This window comes from Equus asinus, chromosome 2, assembly GCF_041296235.1.
Source record: "Equus asinus isolate D_3611 breed Donkey chromosome 2, EquAss-T2T_v2, whole genome shotgun sequence".
In the NCBI taxonomy this organism is placed as follows: domain Eukaryota; kingdom Metazoa; phylum Chordata; class Mammalia; order Perissodactyla; family Equidae; genus Equus; species Equus asinus.
The window spans coordinates 185,045,377-185,063,939 of record NC_091791.1 but is presented as its reverse complement, the minus strand read 5'-3'; the positions used below and the strand labels follow the sequence as shown (position 1 = coordinate 185,063,939).

Sequence of the window (18,563 nt, the reverse complement as noted above, 5' to 3'; positions counted from 1 at the left end):
TGATGGTCACAGTCGTCATCCCCAGACACGGAGGAAAACTCATGTGCCTTCCTCAGCAGAGAAGGTCTTAGAATTTTACTCATCCTCAGGCTCTTACTTTACAAAGAGATCTAACAATCTTGTCATTTTGTTAATAAGTTCTTATCAGTGAGTTACAAAGGAAAACAGGCCCACTGAAAAAAGTTAGCTATATGAGAACAAGGAAAATAATCACAGAAAAGTCACACATAGAAGACAAAAGGGAAAGCAAAGAAGTTGGGGAAATTTAGCATCAGTCCAAGTGCCTCAACTTGGATTGGTCCCCGAGGGCTTTCGGCAGCCACGAACATATTCGATGAGGACCTGAAGTCACTAAAAGAAGTTAACTATATTTAGAGTTGGCATGTCAATTTTAATAATCATTAGCCTTCATATTAAAAAGTAAAACTTTTAAAAAACATTTTTAAACATAATGCCTAAAAAAGAAATAACATTCAAGAAAATGGAGAATGTCAATAACCAAAAGACTCCTTCTGCAAAGATACCAGATAAAACGAGATTTATCGTCATTTCCTTCTGTATTCAAATTATTTTTCCCCTTGTTAGAAATTAGGTGACCTCATTTGGAGGCTGGCAAAACTGGTAGGAGCCTAATGGTCAATTTTATTCAATAATGGAGGAGGTAATACAAATTAACTTAGGAAATATTCTGGAAATCACTATGATCTAGGTTTAAGGGTAAATTAAGATGCAAAGATGTGAAAACATCATCAAGACTGACTCAGGCCTAGGGTTGCCTCTATGAAAGAATATCTGTTCCTCATTCTAGATGGCAGCTTCCCTGGAGTGGCATCTATGCCACGTTGGCTTTCGTGTCTCCAAGGAGGAACTGTTAGCAGAGTATCTAAGCACGCATTAAATGCTGAGTAAATGTTTGTTAAAGGAATCAAAGAATGGGCCAGGGCCGGCCCGGTGGTGCAAATATTAAGTGCACGCGTTCCGATTTGGTGGCCCGGGGTTCGCCAGTTCAGATTCCTGGTGTGGACATGGCACCGCTTGGCAAGCCATGCTGTGCTAGGCGTCCCGCATATAAAGTAGGGACAATGGGCACGGATGTTAGCTCAGGGCCAGTGTTTCTCAGCAAAAAGAGGAGGATGTTAGCTCAGGGCTGATCTTCCTCAAAGAAAAAAAAGAATGGACCTTGAGTCATTCTTGTCTAGATCAGAGAGCCCATGAGGCAGCCAGCCCATCGCTGTAGGGTAAGGTGAAAATCTACTATTCTTATCTTGCTCCATTTCATTGTTTTTCATGTTTACTATGAACAACATCATTACAATTTATAAGTTACTTTTATCTCAATATTTAGTGGAAAACATTTAAATATTTGATCATGAGCAAATCTTACAATGTGAATGTTGAGAAAATGATTTCAGGTCTCTTTACTAGTGTCTAGGCTCAAATAGCAAATACTTTTAATCTTGTGACCAAACCTGGATTGATGAGTTGGAGTATCTAGAGGAACATGTTAAGGACTCCAATGCCTTGTCTAGGCTCAAAAGGAAAGAAGGCATTGATCAAATAATAATACCTGACATTAGTGCAGAATGGAGAGTCACAGCAAATATCTGCTTTCTCTGTTCCAAAATCAAGGAAACAATGGCCCTGCTTAACTCTACACTAGTCGACCCATGTGGTTTGTTGGCACAGGTACCACACTTCAATGAAAAAGGAGACAAACCAACTGGAGCCTATCTAGAAGAGGGTGAAGATGAGACTAACCACAGCTCACATTTATGGAACATAAAAGGTACAAGGGCTTGAAATCACGACACATGGAAAAGTGTCCCAAACCAGTTAAGATCCAGAGTTATGTTTAATCAAAAGCAGAACTATTGTGAGTTGGGGATCTCAAGCAACTCAGTTTAAATATTTGAGGTACTGTCATTGGGAATTAGATTTATTTGTATCCCCCTCCCATATTAAAATTGACTAGAAGCCCAGGATGCCAGCTTGTTGGCTCAACTCCAAAAAGAAATTTTATCATATGCCTATACAAAAATAGATCATTCAAGGTACTCAAGCTTAGTCAAGATGACTACTTGGCAGGAATGCTTGAGAGAAAATTTAAAAATTGAATAGATGTCAAGATAACTCAGAAGTTTCATGATGCTGGACCCATCAGGGGTTAAAATGAATCTAAATTTGAATGTCTTGGGTATGTTATAGGCTGTTCAGTGTGCCAGAGCTCCTACAGCCCACAATTTCTTAAACCCAGCCAGAGGTCCTGCTTTAAATCTCCTGCTGGGTCTGTGAAGACACTGGACTGTGTGAGCCCTGGTTTGGCTGAGCTTTAGCATTCCATGGAACTCTGAGTGTCTACGATTCACCAAAGCATATGCTTTGAAGTCGTCCAATTACCACATCCTTTTTTTCCTCCTTTACTCTCACTATAGCTAATAATGAGATGATAATGATGATGGTGATGATGATGATGACGACGATGGTAGCAGCTAAGTTTCTTGTATTATTAGCTTCATTATAGATGATGACACTGGGGCTCAGAGAGGTTATATGATTTGCTCAAGGTTAGACAGGCCTGAGACACAGGTTTGTAAAACCCCCAAGTTCATATTTCTCACCACTGCACAAAACTGACTTCCATGATCACAGTTACAATTTCCTGATTACCACTCTGTCCCCGACTACAAAGCCTAAAATATCAAAACAGAATAAAAATATCAGTTACTTTCAAGTTTATGCATTTGTTTATATCTTTCATGTTACTAAGAAAATAAGCTCCTTGCGGTCAGGATCCAATATCTAGTTATACGTTGTTAAAGTGCTTGACATTTGAACAGTCAATGCACAGCAAATATCCTACACAATTCCTACAAATAACTCTAAATTTTCTATTTAAATGTAGGCACATTTCTATTAAATGAAGCATTTCAAGTTAAAATATCTGTGAATGTTAGTGATATAACAATATCCACCCATGTGGAATAACACATATGAACCATTCAATGCAGTGTTGACGTCGCCATATAAATTACACGCATTTTCATGTTGCCATACAAATGCCTGAGCACTAACAAAACAAGTGTGCGTAAATTCGCCGAATAACGTAACTTTTACACGATGGGAAAAAGTAACAAAAAGCTAATTACTAGGAAAAATACCACAGCCTGTACTTCCCAAGAAGATGAGAGAAAGTCAGTTTTCATAGTTACAGAGTTGATAAGTTCCCACGAGTAAATCACTTTAATGCAAATATCCTATAATTCTGGAAGTGACACTACTAAGATTCAGGAAAAACCTACTTCAAGACAGGAAATGAGCAGTCAACACGGGGCGGAGAATCCAGAGATCAACTGGTGTGTGTCCTTGAGGGCCCTTTAGCATTTCCTCAAAGGAGCTGAACGGGGCAGAGTGAATGGAGTATCATGGACTTTGTTTTGGCTTCTATCCCTAATTAAGTATCTAGTTCTAATTGAGTATATATTGATCTAATCAGTGTTTCTTTCATTCTTTTTCTAAGAATTCAGAAACTGCTCCCAGAGTTGGGAAAAAGGATCCTATAACTTCATTCATTGATCTTATTACTTCTTTTCCAGAGCCTCTTTCTTATAAAATGTAAAACAGATTCAATATTCAGTGGCAATTCTGCAATTGGTATTCACAAGGGTTATTATAACACCAATTTCAAAATATGTCATTGGAAGGTTTTTTAAAGCAATAAATTACATACATGGTCCCACAAAGAAAAGAAACAGCATGAGGTTTAAGATTAGAAAGATTTCTTTTATAAAAAGATTTACATTCTAGGAAGACCCAAATTGGTTAATTGGCATTTTCCTCCCAATGTGGTCAAGTTTGTAGCTTAACAAACATAGGCTATCAAAGCCAATTTCTGAGAAATCTTACAGATGTAGTTTGTAGTTGAAATAATAAAGCCTCTTCATGTGGTTTACTTGGTCTCAGTAAAATGATAATACATTCATCTAACCATGTAATTCCATTGTGATTTTCTATCACTTGTTAATCATCTTCATAATTAGTATTAAATCATGTCATAGTTCAGTAAAAAGCCATCTGTCAAAGCAGTATCTATCAGAATACTATGATGGAAAAGCTTCAAAACATCATTAACTATCTCTGAATTCAATTCTTATATTGCTATCTCTTGCTATACTTATGTGAAACTGGGGTTTTCATAATAACATACAATTTATGTTGATAGAGCATAATAAAAATGGTTCACCTCTCACCAGAATAGCTTCAATACTTATAAACATAATACTTCTTAATTTCACCATGCACACACCATGTAATGGACAAATTATACTGCCTTGGGTTTTAAACAGTCCTCAATGATTGAAGGATGCCACAGGAATAAAAATGTTGCTTGGAGCAATATAGTCAGTAGCCTCACTCTCAAGGCGTACTGAACAAGGCAGAGCTCTGCACACGTGTGTCAGTGGAATGATTTAGCAAAATTACCCGTTAGCTATGTATCTTAGGGGGCACAATCACATCCATTTAAAAGTCTCGATTTATACCTTTATTCTTCAAGGGAATATAAAACTTAGAACTGATCACACTACACACAAAACGCTGAAAGTAATGCCAATATGTTACACTTCTGAGTAAACAGAAAATAAAACTCACTGGAATGAGTTAACAGATTAGCCAGTTAAGCCTTTTGAAAGTTTCAAGTGGCTTTCTTCCTCCAACCTCAAAGCTGGCAAAAATGCTTCTTAGCCTTCTTATTTATTGTAAATTTCTTTTAAAATAACTGAATAGTGATGATGCAGGGTTATCATGTAGTAGTTTTATGTCGAGGCAGGAACATAGTTAGGCATCTCCGAGCATCTCATCTCAGCCAAATAACATCACGGCAATAGTATCAGCAGAGAGCATGATCCTAGTGTCACCAGCCAGAAAACTCAGCAAAACTCCCAAGCCAACAGTGCTTCAAGCCACAAGAGGAAACAGAACACTGCCTTAAACGGCCAAAGGGACATGACGGTCATTCATGAAAAGACGAAAGACAGATAGATATGGTGTAACGATGGTCATTTAAACACCAATGCCATAACCAGACACTGCTTTAACACCAAGCATACATTTAATGACAGAGGAGACAAAAACAATGGACGAAGGGAAAAGAGTGGGCAATTTTCCCTCAAGTGACCACAGCTCTTGCCATCCCGTCTTGAGAAAAAGGAAAGAAAATCACCTCTGGCTGGTATCAGCCAGAGATCTATCTTGATGGACCCCTCCCAAAACACACAAGCACAGGGATCTCCTATTTCAAAAGTGAGGGGTGTGTGTGTTCACATGCAGGGCACATGTTTGAGGGAGGAAAAGAGGTGTGTGAAGCTCAGAAGACTGGCGTTGCTCAAGGTCATCCTCCTCTTGAAAAAAGAAAGGGAGAAAATGACTAAAAGAAACGGTCTAGGGAACAGGAGTCATGTGGCAACTTCTTTCCACTTGCCAATATGCTCACATCAGTTCCCATGGGTGTTCTGACTTTCCTATCGTTCTGCCCTTCTTAATCGTGACCATAAGAGGGCTTATAAGAAAGGAAGCTCTGGCTGGGAAATTTCCTGTCAACATCTGACAGTCTTAGCCCCTCAGTGAGCCAGGCCAGTGCTGTCTAAGTACAATGCTGCATAAGGACAGTGGACTCAGATCTCCAAACTGGTTTGCTCCTTTCTGTCTCTCTAGACAAGGGAGAAGGGAAGGGAGGCAGAAATCTCCATTTTTAAAGAGCTTCTATACGTGAAACTCTGCGCCAGGAAGTCGATCTGGTTATGACAGTTCACCTGACTCCGGTCGGCACCAATGAATGGCATTTTCAAACACAAATCACACCATCATCTATGTCTAGGCTCCTGAGCACTCAACGCCCAGTCAAGGCATGTGTCTTGCCTTCCCTGAGGAGGCAGGAGGGCACAAGGACAAGACTTAACCTGCACAAGACTGAATCCTCAGTGAGACAAGGAAATGAAAGGAACAGGGAGACGGAGAAACACATTATTTTCCCAAGTACTTACATTCTTCACCAGCATTCCTTCTTTCTTGGGCACCCTCTAAACAGGTATGCCTTATCTGCTCACGAGTACTATGAGTATGATATGGTTTCTGTTGTGATAATATTCTGGAGAAATCTGAGGGACAAAGAGGTATCCCTGTCAGATTTTTAGCACACACAAATCAGATTTCTGTCTAGGGGTTTCTGAGTGATAAGGGAAATACAAATAAATTCACTAGAAGAGAGAGAAAAAAAGAAGATAAAAGAAAAGAAAACTCCTCACCTAATTCCTCCCAAATGCCCAGTTATTTTTAGTTTTTACGCAGGCAGGACCCCTTCTTCTCCCACTGCTCCGAGGGGAGAGTGGGGATCCGCTTTTCTCTTAAAGTCAGTCACCCTCTGCATCCTTTCCTGGTTCTCCCTGGGGCTCTCTGTCTGAAGAGCGGCCTCATCTCCCTCAGGTTTACTGGACAGGGGCCGGGGGTGGGGGTAGCTGTCTTTCCAGCGGTATTCCAACTGGAGGTAAAACAGGGGTGTAAGTGACCCGATTAAATCCAGGAAGGAAGAGGGGAGAGAAGAAAGAGGAACAAACAAACGGCAATCTAGGAAAAACACACTTAGTTTCAGGTTTTGCATCCTGAGAAATCATGCAGGATTTGAATATCAAGACATTTTTGCAGCCAGCTTTGGTTCTATGTTCTTGAATATTCATTTACCGGCGGGCGGGGAGTAGGGGGGTGGCTGCAGGAGCAGGAAGTGGAGCAGGACATCACTGCCCTCCACGCATCTCTCTGCACCTCCTTCCTCTCATATCCAGGCGGCCACCTCAGCCATGATGCGCCTGCTGTCTGCCAGGGGACCCGCTGAGCTCTCCCGCCCCGCCCCAAGAAAGTGTCAACGCGGCCCTGGCAGCTGCAGTGGCGGAGCCCAGCCCCCAAGCCCAGGCATACACGGCCTTGTAGCACCACCAGCCTGTGAGGGCTGCAGCAGCAGCCGAGCCCAGACTCCGGAGGAGCCGGAGACATCAACGCACAGGGCCAGCGAGAGCAGCTAGCTGGCGGCCAGCCTGCAGTCTGCAAATGCCATCTTATGGATATGTATAGAAACTCAGCGAGCGGAGATAAAGCAGGCAGCGCCCCGACACTTTCCAAGCCGTGTTAGCAAAGAGAAACTGCCAGAGCAGCCGGGGCGCTGCCTCCAGGAGCAGGGCGCGCGCGCAGGGCCCGGCGAATCCTCTGCCGGGGCAGACAGCAGGCAGCTCCCGAGGCGGGAGACAGACGAGCGCTCCTTAGCTGAATTATTCAGACCGCCCTCACTATCGAATCAAACATTGATGAGACTACTTTGGAAGTGCTTTATCTTGTTAATCGTAATGCCCTCGAGAAGGGAGTGAAATTTTCTGTAGGGGATGCAGAGGTGATAGGAAAAGGAAATGAGAAAAATAAGGTGCGAGGGTGAGGGGCTTTGGAAGTTCCCAAAATTCGTGCTCCTCAGCTGGCCTTGGGAATCTCCATTTTAACATATCAGACCCAATATGTTAATTAGGAAGTAGCAAATCCACCTTACTCCTTGTGAATCAAGGCACTGACAAGAATTTTCAAAATACAAATATATTATACAGAGACAAACCAAAACCAAAAAGACAAAAAGAAAAAACACGCGCACACAAAGCCCCTCTCCACAACCGAGACAATACAGCTGGGGGTGGTGTTGGGGTGGTGGTTCCCATTTAGCCTTACTCCTCTAGACATAAAAATGACTCCTTTCCTGGATCTATATTGCTACATAAAAGCAGACCCTGACAGTCAAACACCATATCCCGACATACACACTCTGAAAATGAATTCCCTCCCATGCAAAAGCAAGTTCCAAGAAAACTCCATTTCAGATTAAAGTCTCCAGATGTGTAATTTACAACTACTAAAGGATCTGGCAAGCTCGTCCACAATCAGGAAAGGAAAACAACCCGGCACCAGAGGTAGAAAAGGGTCAAGACGACGCTTGCCTGAAACATGGGTGGAAACCAAACAGCCTCTCCTGCTCCACAGCCTGGGGAGGGTTTGGATACCAAACGGTCCGTGGCAACCATAGCCTGAAGGAAACACGGGGTTTTAATCTCTGGCATCTTTAGACAGGTTCAACACGCCTAGGTTTCCAAAAACATCACTTAGGGTGGAGCATATCCATATTCCCTTAGCTTTCACAGCTAGATTTAGTGCTCAGGTATAGATTTATATTCCACCTACTAGAAATTATATTACAACATCACAGGGCGCCCTTGGATACCCAGCCCTTCCTACTGATTTTCAAAACATTAATAAGTAAAGTAGCCTGCAATGCAGATAAGACACTAGAAACAAGATCAGAAAGAAACTGGGTGAGGCGGGTAGTCGTTTGCTTGTTACCTGGTGCCTCTAGAGGAAAAGACGGTCGTAGGAGGACTTTCTGCCCGCAGGTACAATCCGGCAAGGTGGCTCCAGGTGGCTTTCACAGTCGTTCGCGGGTCTCTCTCGTCACTTCGCTGCCCTTTGCCATAGCTCAGCACCCGCATCCTAGGGAGTCCGAGAGGCGGCTCCTGCCATTGCCGCCGCTGCCCGCAGGTTGCGCTGGGTGGGGGATCCGCGGCGATCGCCCCATGAAACCCGCGTTTCTGCGCCCGGGGAGCGGGCAGAGGCAGGGCGGCCGCGCACGCACACACAGACACACACTCAAACACTCACACACTCGCACCCGGGCGCGCGCGCACTCGCATTCACACTTGCACATGCACACCCGGCACAGCACACGGAGGGAGAAGCAAGCAGGGGACCGGTCCTTCTCAAGAGCGGCTTCGATGCCCAGCGGACCACGGGTGGCAAAGAGAGTGGTCTGGCATAGCCGTTTGATCACGTTTCCTTCAAGTTCTCCTCCAACCCAAATCCATGTGATTTAAGAGCTGATGACATTTTGGTCGGGAGCTGGGAAAAGGCTGAAGAAGAGTCGGAGATTTTGTTAAGCAGTTTGAAAAGCAATCCTTGTTACCTTGTTTGTACAGAAACAGTTCGAAGGGCTGAACTTTTGGCTTCAAATGATGTGAACCGAAACGTAAATATCCTTCTGGCCAAGACAGGAAGGTCTAGAGGCACGCAAACAAGACAGCTGCAAGACCCTCTGGTGACCTTGTGCTGTACCTGCAAGCAGGTTAATACTCGAGCTTTCCAAACCTCTGCGTAAAGCGATCCACACACTTGGGTCCACAGCCGGGCAGCCGCTCCGAATCCAGCCGGGAAAATGGGTCCGGGCTCCTCTGCGCTCTGCGAGAACCCGGGCACCAAGGGGCACCGCCGAGTTAACACATTTGCTTCTGGTCAGTTGGATAAAAGACAGTCAAATGCATCAGATAGGCGCGCGCACACATACACGCACACACACGCAGCTAGCTGAAGAGCAGCTTACAAATATAGATGCCAAGATGACTTCAAAAGGTAGAAAAGATCCAGAATCTCTCCGGAAAAGGGAAGGGCCAGCAGGAAGGTTATGAAAATCTTCGCAGGTCTTTCATTCTTCCTCTCTTTCGTGTGTGTGCGCGTGTATTTCCAGAAGGTTGCGTTGGTCTGCCCCACCCCCGTCCAGTTGCTCTTTTTTTCTCCTGATACAAACCGACCGTGCAAAATGGATTATATGGGTGGATTATGCTCACAACCCAGAGCTCCACAAAGTCAAGAATCCTCAGGGAGTAGCCAGCTGCGAAGCCATTCTCACATCCTCGAGGGGAGAAGAAAAACACGCGCAAACACAAGCACACACACACGCGCGCACGCACACGCGGAGTCCTCGGCGCGGGCCGCCCTGCACACGCCCGGCGCCTCCCCGCGCGCCGCTGCACACGGTGCCCCGCCCGCGGCTCAGGCGCGGGGCTGGCGGCCCAGGGGCCGGGCTGCGGCAGGGCCGGGGGCGGGCGCGGGTCCACGGCTCCCCGCGGCGGCGTGGTCGGGCCCCGGCAGCCGCCCGGCCTGGAGGAGCTGCGCCCAGCGCTGCAGCATGGAGGCGGCGGCGGCGGGCGCGCGGCCGTGGGGCCGGCCCTCGCCGCAGTGACGGGAGCTGCCGCGCCGCCCCGACTCGAGAGTCGGCCGAGACCCCTGCCGGGCCACCGCGCCGCCTCCCGCCCCGCGCCCCGCGCCCCCGAGCCGCGCGCGCTCCGGACTGCGTTCGCCCTGGCTCTCGGAGACGGCCGCCAAGCCCCGCAAATCCCCAGGCAGGGGAGGCGCGGGGGCGTTGCAGGCAGGGGGAGGAGAGAAGGCGGAAAACCTGGAGGATGAAGGCAGAACTTCCAGGGGCATCCCCAGCCTCTGGCTAGGGGGGACTTGGTGACCGCCCACTGCCCCACGGTTACAGAATAAAGGCGTGTCGCCGGGTCAGGCTGCGACTGCTAATGGCAATAGGAAAAGTCATTCGCTAGAACCCGCCAGGGAAATCTGAGACGGAGGGCTGCTAGCTCGGGGTCTCAGTCACCTGCGGCTGGCTCCCAGTGCCCCCTTAGCCGTGGGTGGTGGTTTGCTTCCTAATCAGCTGGGAGTGGAAACTGGAAAGAACATTTACGTTTGAGCAGCAGCTCGGCCTCAGACACTAGGAGTGCTGCAGGTGGCCAGGTTTTAGTATGTCAAGGTCAGAAAGTGAGCCCAGGAGTCGTCATAAGCCAGGCATGGCCCCTAAGGTCGCTGGGACAGGGAACAGGTCTGAAGCAGGAAAGAGAAGGGGTGGCGGAAAGCTCGACCTGGCCCCCCGGGGAGGACTTGGCTTTTCTGGGGACTCTGCCAGGACTTCTCTCCTGGACCCTCCCCTCGCCCTCTCCACCCGGCAAAGGCTTCCTCCGGGCCCCCCGGTGAAATCACACCGTTCCTCTCTGCTGGAGCCTCCGTTCCACTTCTCTTTGACGGCTGCACCAGCACGTGGTCCTCGGCGCCAGCGAGCGCCTCCCCTCTCAGCTCCGATCCCCGCTGGCCCGACACCAGCCCGAACCCAAAGAGAATGGAAGGGTCGGGGGGGTGCAGTGGGAAGCTGGCTAATAAGGGCCTCTTCCTGGCCTACTTGGCAAAGCCACGTGCTGGTGGCCTCCTCGGATACAGCGCCTTCGCATTTTGCTGCCAATACAGCTCTCCCAGGCTTTGGCGTTGCCCCGCGGGTGCACGCCTGCGGCTCCCCCAGGCGCGGACACGCGCACCCTCGCGGAAACAGGACCCACACAGCCGCCTCTTTGCGGGAAGAACCCGGGAGGTGGAAGCTGCTCGCCTCTCCTTCTTCCTCTCCTCTGCGCCCTCTCCCCGCGCCCTGGGCTCCGGGTCCAATCCCGGGTTTAGGAATCCGAGCGACGCTTCCGGCTGCTTTGTTCCGAAAGAGCGCGGCTCTGGTCCCGGCGCGCCTCCTCCCTCCGGGTAGGCGGGCAGCTCCGCGGAGCCCGGGCGGCGCCGGAGAATCCGAGTTCGAGAGCCGGAGGGTCAAACCCGCGCAGCAGGGGGACTGTGCGGCGACACCTCACACAGATAAACCCAAGGGACACCGCTGCCGTCCAGGAGAGTCTCCACTGAAACCATCAGCGCTTCCCCTGTGGCTTTGTCCCCCGAAGTGAAAAAATGGAGTTTTCGATAAATCCACAGCCAGAACCTGCGGGGAACTGAGTCCGGGGCTTCCCCAAGGAACAGGGAGTGAGTGCTTCTATCTTCCTTTCACTTTAAACTTGGCCGCTTCTGGGACTTCACTGGAGGGCGGCGGAGTCGCACCGGCACCGACTAGAAGCAGAGACGAGCGAGCACTTCCAAATACTTTAGGACGCAGGGGTGACTCTCTTTTCCTTCAGGATTGTCCCACCTCCCACCCTGCCCTCCTGAGCTCAGGGGAACTGCTGAAGTCCGGGAGATAAAGGTTTGCAGTTCCCCCCGGGGACCAAAGCACAGAGAGAGGTTGAATGAGAAATCCAGAGACCTTGCATCGCTGGACTAAATAACTTTTTCGTTTTCTTTTTTCTCTAGTGCCCGGACGAGGTGAGGAGGGGGCACATGTAACCAGCTGTAAGAAGTCCAGAGGGCAAAGTTCAAATGTCTTCTTGGGTGCTTTTAAGAAAATCAGTATGTGTATGTGTTGTTTGCTTGAGAAAGATGAAATCCACGTTTCCTTCAAGTGGAGAGTAATAATGTGTAACTTTTCAGTGTTCTTATGTTGCAAACTCTACCAAGCTCGTAAAAACATCCTCTCTTCGTTAGTTTACCGTTCCTCTATGTTATGCGTTACATTTGAAAGTACTTTCCTCTACTTTCCCGTTTCGTCACCTGGCAAGGACGCACTCTGCTGAAGCCATGGACCTCTCGCTCCCCGGTGCAGTATTTCTTCCTTTCTCTCCTGGAGGAGCCGGTTAGAGTTTGCCAATATGGAGGAATGAGAGAGCTTTGTTTTATCTGCCCGTCAGCAGGAGGTGGCAAGACTTTCAAGGGTATTCTTTCCCAAAGGCTCTCGAAGTTAACAGGGGTAATTAATATTTTTATTTTCTCCGAAGAAAAAAGAAGGCCTCTGAAAACAAGGCAGATGGCAATTTCTGGTTTGCTTATGTAATTATTGTTGGCATTGGCCAACTCTGAAATCAGTATACTTTTAAGAGTCTAAACAAATTCCATGTGGAATAGATCCCTTCACACATTAGCATCTAAAGAGAACTAATATTTCAATAAATAATTTAGTTTTTACTTCTCTCAATATATCTGTCTTGACCTTCTTAATTTATCCCCAAATCTGATATTCATGCCAAATCACTTTTAAAATTATATCAAGCTTCTCTGTCTCCCAGATTGTTTTTCTGTGGTCATAAATATCGGGCTGTCTGTTTTCCCAGAATAATGCAGAATTTTTTTAAAAGTTGAGTGTTCTCATTTTAGACACTAAATGAAAATATGAATGTGTTGCAGTTAAAATGATGAGTACCAAAAGGTAACTTGTTTCTGGTTGAATTATTATTTAGCATCCGAGTTTCTTCTAAGGCCATAAGAAAGGCATGATTTACTCTGTTTTAAACTCATCGTTAACGATCAGTTTGCTTACCCCATGAATTTTCTTATTTCTTTGGATTGAAGTGTGTGATCAATTGTCACTTTAGTTCATTTTTTGTCTGATGTATACTTTAAAAAAACTTACTTAAATTGGAATTATCTCCAAGTTTTCTTGGTGATGAATCGCTATTGTGAAAAGCTCCTGGTTCTTGTCAGTCACGTAAAGTTCTCTGTTAATTCAAGACTGGAAAATGACGTGAAGAAACAACAAAGAAATACAGGTTTCTGAAAGGAAATAACATCTTTTAAAACTTAGTTGAAATAGAATAAATGAAATCTAAACATCACAAGTTTTTAAAAATCGCTATCACAGTTGTGCCCTACATAGTTCTGAAATGTATACAGAGATCTGCTGATCTCAGAAGCATGTTTCTGATGTTGTACCTGACCGTGTCGGCAGTTAGGTCTTAACCAAAACATGCATCACCCCAGCTCTGAGCAGAGTTGAAGACCCAGCATATTTCTGCCATAAGGAACCAGATGTCTCATTTATCTATTTTGGACCTCCCAAAAATCAAATTTATTCACTATTTAACATTCTTTTGAGACATAGAAGATATTTTCCCTTTATTTTATTTTTAAATAAAAACAGATTTTATTGTTTCATGATGGTTCTACTTGATATTGCATAAAACATACATTTACTTCCCTTTCTTCCTGTGTCTTTGGTATATTTTTGACCTTCCTGGCTCATGCTGCTGATGTCCTAGGTGATTATGTCTCCCTCCTGGAAGCTGACACTAGCACTAAGAACCCAATCAACTACTGGATGGAAGTGGTCATCTCTTCTACTAAGATAAGTGTTTTTTGAACCTTAATTTTTTAAACACGAATGTAGTAATTTTTTTTTTTTTAAACATGAAGAATTTTTTTTTTTTTTAAGATTTTATTTTTTTCTTTTTCTCCCCAACGCCCCCCAGTACATAGTTGTATATTCTTCGTTGTGGGTACTTCTAGTTGTGGCATGTGGGACGCTGCCTCAGCGTGGTCTGATGAGCAGTGCCATGTCCGCGCCCAGGATTCGAACCAACGAAACACTGGGCCGCCTGCAGCGGAGCGCGCGAACTTAACCACTCGGCCACGGGGCCAGCCCCACGAATGTAGTAATTTTTAAAGACTGTGTCCTAGACAAGAACTTTTTGAGAAAGCTCAAAGAGCAGGGGTTATTTTAGAGATAAACATTTGCTGGACAGGCAAGGCAATTCTTAAGCAATATTGCAAGTAAGAAGTAAATTTTATCTTTAACATCCGTCCATCTTTTTTTGTGCTTATTTGCTTACATCCTCATAGCACCTTCCTGTATTTGTCTGGTGCTTCCATTTAGTTACCCTAAACCCCCAAAGTGCAGCATCCTCTCTAGGAATATCTAACCCAGAGAAGAATGGTACCACATTGTGATTGATTTTCCTCTACTCATCAAAACCTCCACTTAGTCATATTAGATGGATTTAATTAAATCCTTAAGAAGAAAATATTCATATGCTAATTCAAACTAAAGTGTCAGTGACTACTAGTTTACCCACTTCAGGCATTTGAACCCAATTTAAATTCTGTGAAGTAGAATTTCTAGCAAAGTGTGTTACATATATAGGAAGCAAAGGTACCTCAGTCATTCTTAAATTCGCATTAGGATTGAATTTAAGTATAGCACTATCTTTTATAGTTGGTTTTTTGTATTTTTGATAATGTATTTTTGATAAGTAATTACTCAAACCTCTTTTTTTAACCTTGGAGGAAACATTTAGAAAGTTTTATATTTCTATATCCAGATAGTTTTTCAGGAAAATTTCCACTTGATCTTGAAACTCTATTCTAAAATGAAGTCAGTCATCACTTAATCATCTTGAAAACAAAAGTCTGCATTCCTGTTCTTATGAATTGATTTATGCGTATTTGTAGGCACACCAACTCATATCAGATGGAAGTAATAAGCTGTTGAAAGTCTATGCACTTCACTTCTTCGAAATGCATGTATTCCTCTGAGCTCTAAAATACCTAATGATAAACTGTGTAACAAAGCGTTTGCTGTTATGCTTTAGTTTACAGATTCTGTTTTCTAATGTTTATTTTTCTCCAAAATTTGCCTCTGAATTTCAGTCAGGCGGCCACAAGTTGGCAGTAATGTGACACACTCACATGATTGAGACCACAGACCTTGACTTTTTTACAAGCCACCATATATTTAGAACTGAGAATTAGTTTCTATTTATTTTATGAAAGCTACATTTTAAAAAAAATAAATAATGTTGGATAAGTTTTACCTACATGAAAGCAGATAATTTCTTTTAGAATAATTATTTCTCAATATAAATTCCTAAGGCATGATTAGGTAATTTCCTGCTAATCTCTTCATCAGCTCTCTTCTCCTTTAACTATGGTCTCTTTAAGAGGCTGGGTTACTTCTCAGTCCTCTACTCACATTTTGCGTTCATAGTCCATAGTCATCTTGGTCCTTTGACGGATCCGAGTTCTCAGTTACCTTGATGGAAAAGTTCCTTTGGAGTTATTTCTCAGCTACAGTGACGGTGATTTTTGTAATGAAGGCACATCCTTTCTGTGATTGTTTATGACCACACTCCTTTCTCCACACAACGGCCTTTCTTTCTCTGCTTGCAGTTTTGGTCATTCCATGGAAAGTCATCGAACGCCTCTTTTCGCCAGTGTCCTGCACTAGACCCTGGAGAGACAAGAGTAACTGGAATGCCCTTGGTCTCTGTCCCCGCAGGAGAGCTCGCCATCTAGTGCAGGTTATAGACCGACAAGCAGGTCATTACAATATGGTCTTGCTTTTATGTCCACTCTCCTTTTGTTAGACCTGTGGAACCCACCCGCTGTTGGCTCTGATGATAATTTCTCTATTGCTCTTAGTTTCTGGTTTGTTTTCTCTCATTCACACTGTCTTGGAAGGTAGCCTGTGAAATATGCAGATGAAGTCCTTTATCCAAGTACAAGGTACAACACAGCATCTTCCATAAAGTGTTGGAATATAACACACCTGAATATGAGTCTTGGTTCTGAAATTCACTGCATTATTTGTGAAATCTCTTACCTCTAGCATGAATCTTTAACGCTTCCGTGTGTAGATGGAAATTATAATACTTCGATTTGGGGTTGCTTGAGAGATTTTGATGACTTTGTATAAAGCACACATACATACCATTTCTATTCCTTGCCATAAGTCTATTTCAAACTATGTAATAAATAACTAGTTTCATTGAAAGTATATTGTAAATAACCCAGTTTCTCAAAATAATCAATTTTTTGATCAAGAAACTTTTCTTGTAGAAGTGAGATAAAAATCCTCAGGAAGATGCCTAAAACATTAATATTTTTATTTTCCTTCATATTAAATATTCTGTAATTTTGATGACATTGTTTAGCAAAATCTTGAAAACTCCAGTGGCTCTCTTCAGACACTATTTACCCTCAGAATTTATTTTATAAGTTTAGTGCTAGTTCTGCAAATACCCTCTCTTTTCTCTCCTTTTATAGAACTACTGTTGCAAGAATATAATCTAAGCATTTTTCTTGAATTTTATCCAGCTTAACCGTGGTTCTCAGACTATTTGCTATATACATCTTGTCTCTTGATCATTATTGAAGCAGCCAGAACTCATCAGAGGGGGAAAAGTGTATTATATTATTTGTTATAAAAATTAAGAAATATGTTGAGAATAAAAGTTGGGCAATATGAAAATAAAAGTAGAAATATTATGAAATATGTATTCTAAATTATTTGTCCTTCAGTTTATTAAAATCCTCATTAACATTTGTATTTGTAGAAAATGTAATTATTTTTAAACACTTTTTCCTTTTATTGCATTATATTGCTGTGCAATGGTATTTTCCCAGTTTCTCTAAAGTGGATTTGTATATTGACAACATTAATTTAACTATTATCCATCTGTTGTATCTTTTGTTTCTGCATGGGTATGCCAAAAATATAAACAAAACATTGTCTTATTTTGTGTTAGTTTGGCATCTTTTAACCTTTTGCTAATACTATAAAATTAGAACCTTTTTAAACCAAAAAATACATTGTTGAACAATGAACATGATAACTTACTGATTGTGGGGACATAATAGATATTTTGTGTTGGTTTTATTAGCAACAGAATTTTGGAACTAACAAAAAGGTAGTAAATTATTATAAAAAATTATATAAGATTTCAGTCTTTCTATATGATTTTCAAATGTGGTCAGCACTGATTATAGTTAGTTTTTATAATTTTACAAATTTGAGGATTTGCTACATTTTCAGGTGGAAATTTTTCAAGGCTATCTTGATTTCCAGTATACTGATGAATGTAGCCAAAAGTGTAAAAACATTGGCAATGAATTCATTCATTCATTCACTCATTTTCATACGTATTATGCTTCAAGATTAAGTGCTTCTTATTCTTGACTCCATTCACTAAAAGATGTTATTGTTCTCCAGTTTTCATTCATACTAAAAGGGGCAGTATATCATGAAAGAAAAAAAGGAGGGGAAAGCAAAGAATGAGGGCAAATTGTAAAGCTAAAATTATTTAGAACTACAAAAACAATTCTCTAAATGTTGTCTAGGAATGCTTTTCTTTTTTTTTTTTTTTTCACTTCAAATGTTGATTCTCTACTTCCAAGAGTATTTTCTTGCTATTCCATTGAGATGTTTATTTTATACACTTTTAATAAGATGGAGCTAAATGGAAGATTGGTAAGAAAGATAAGGAGAATTGTGTAAAAATGCACATATCCCTCAGCACATATATTGGATCTTTATAACACATAATAGGTCTTATTTTCAAATTAGTGAATGGTGGAAAATTTGGAGTGTCGTTTTAAATCTTAACTTTGTCTTAAGTGTGAAAATGCTCATAACAAAAAGTAAAATTTTTATCAGTTTTGAAAGACAGACACTTGTTTGAGAAGTGGACTAGAATAAGGCAGTTTCTTTTTCTCGTGACCTCATCTTAGAAACCTTGATTGGATTCAGAGTAGTACACTTATTCATTTAGAAAATTGCCAGTGAGCTATGAGATGGATTCCTCGACCTCCTGAACTCATCTCTGCCTTTTGTGTTCTGTCTTTACACTATGCAACTAGCTCCTCTTTCCTGCTTTTGTTACTTAATCACTTCTGATTTATCCTTGGCAAGAGAATACCACTTTATAGGTGAAATGTATCTGTTTTCCAACGCCAGGCAACACAGGAATGATTCTACTTGGAATTGGAGAAATAGAAGAGTACTTCTTTGAATAGTTATGAAAGAAGTTTCCAGAAAATTTTGCAGAAAATATTCCAATTGGAACTTACAGTGAAACTAAAATGTTAAAGAAGAAAAATAATGTGTAGAGTGGCCATACCTAGACTACTCTTTGTAAATGTGAGAACATTCTATTTTGTAAAAATATGCAAGATAATTTTACACTCATGTAGCAGATGTCCAATTCTAGTAGCAACTATTTTTTCAAAAGCTAATTTTACTTTCCTTG

At 43.1% G+C, this 18,563-nt stretch overlaps 1 protein-coding gene across 4 annotated transcripts in view; it reads right to left on the bottom strand.

Moving 5' to 3' along the window:
- LRFN5 (leucine rich repeat and fibronectin type III domain containing 5) overlaps nt 1-10,353 on the bottom strand; it is a 249,541-nt gene extending 239,188 nt beyond the window's left edge. For all 4 annotated transcript variants that reach the window (XR_011501578.1, XM_070504292.1, XM_070504293.1 and 1 more), the window contains exon 1: nt 8,422-10,353. The gene's annotated coding sequence lies outside the window, so the exon portion shown is untranslated. The remainder of the gene's footprint in view (nt 1-8,421) is intronic.
- Nucleotides 10,354-18,563: the final 8,210 nt, after the last annotated feature.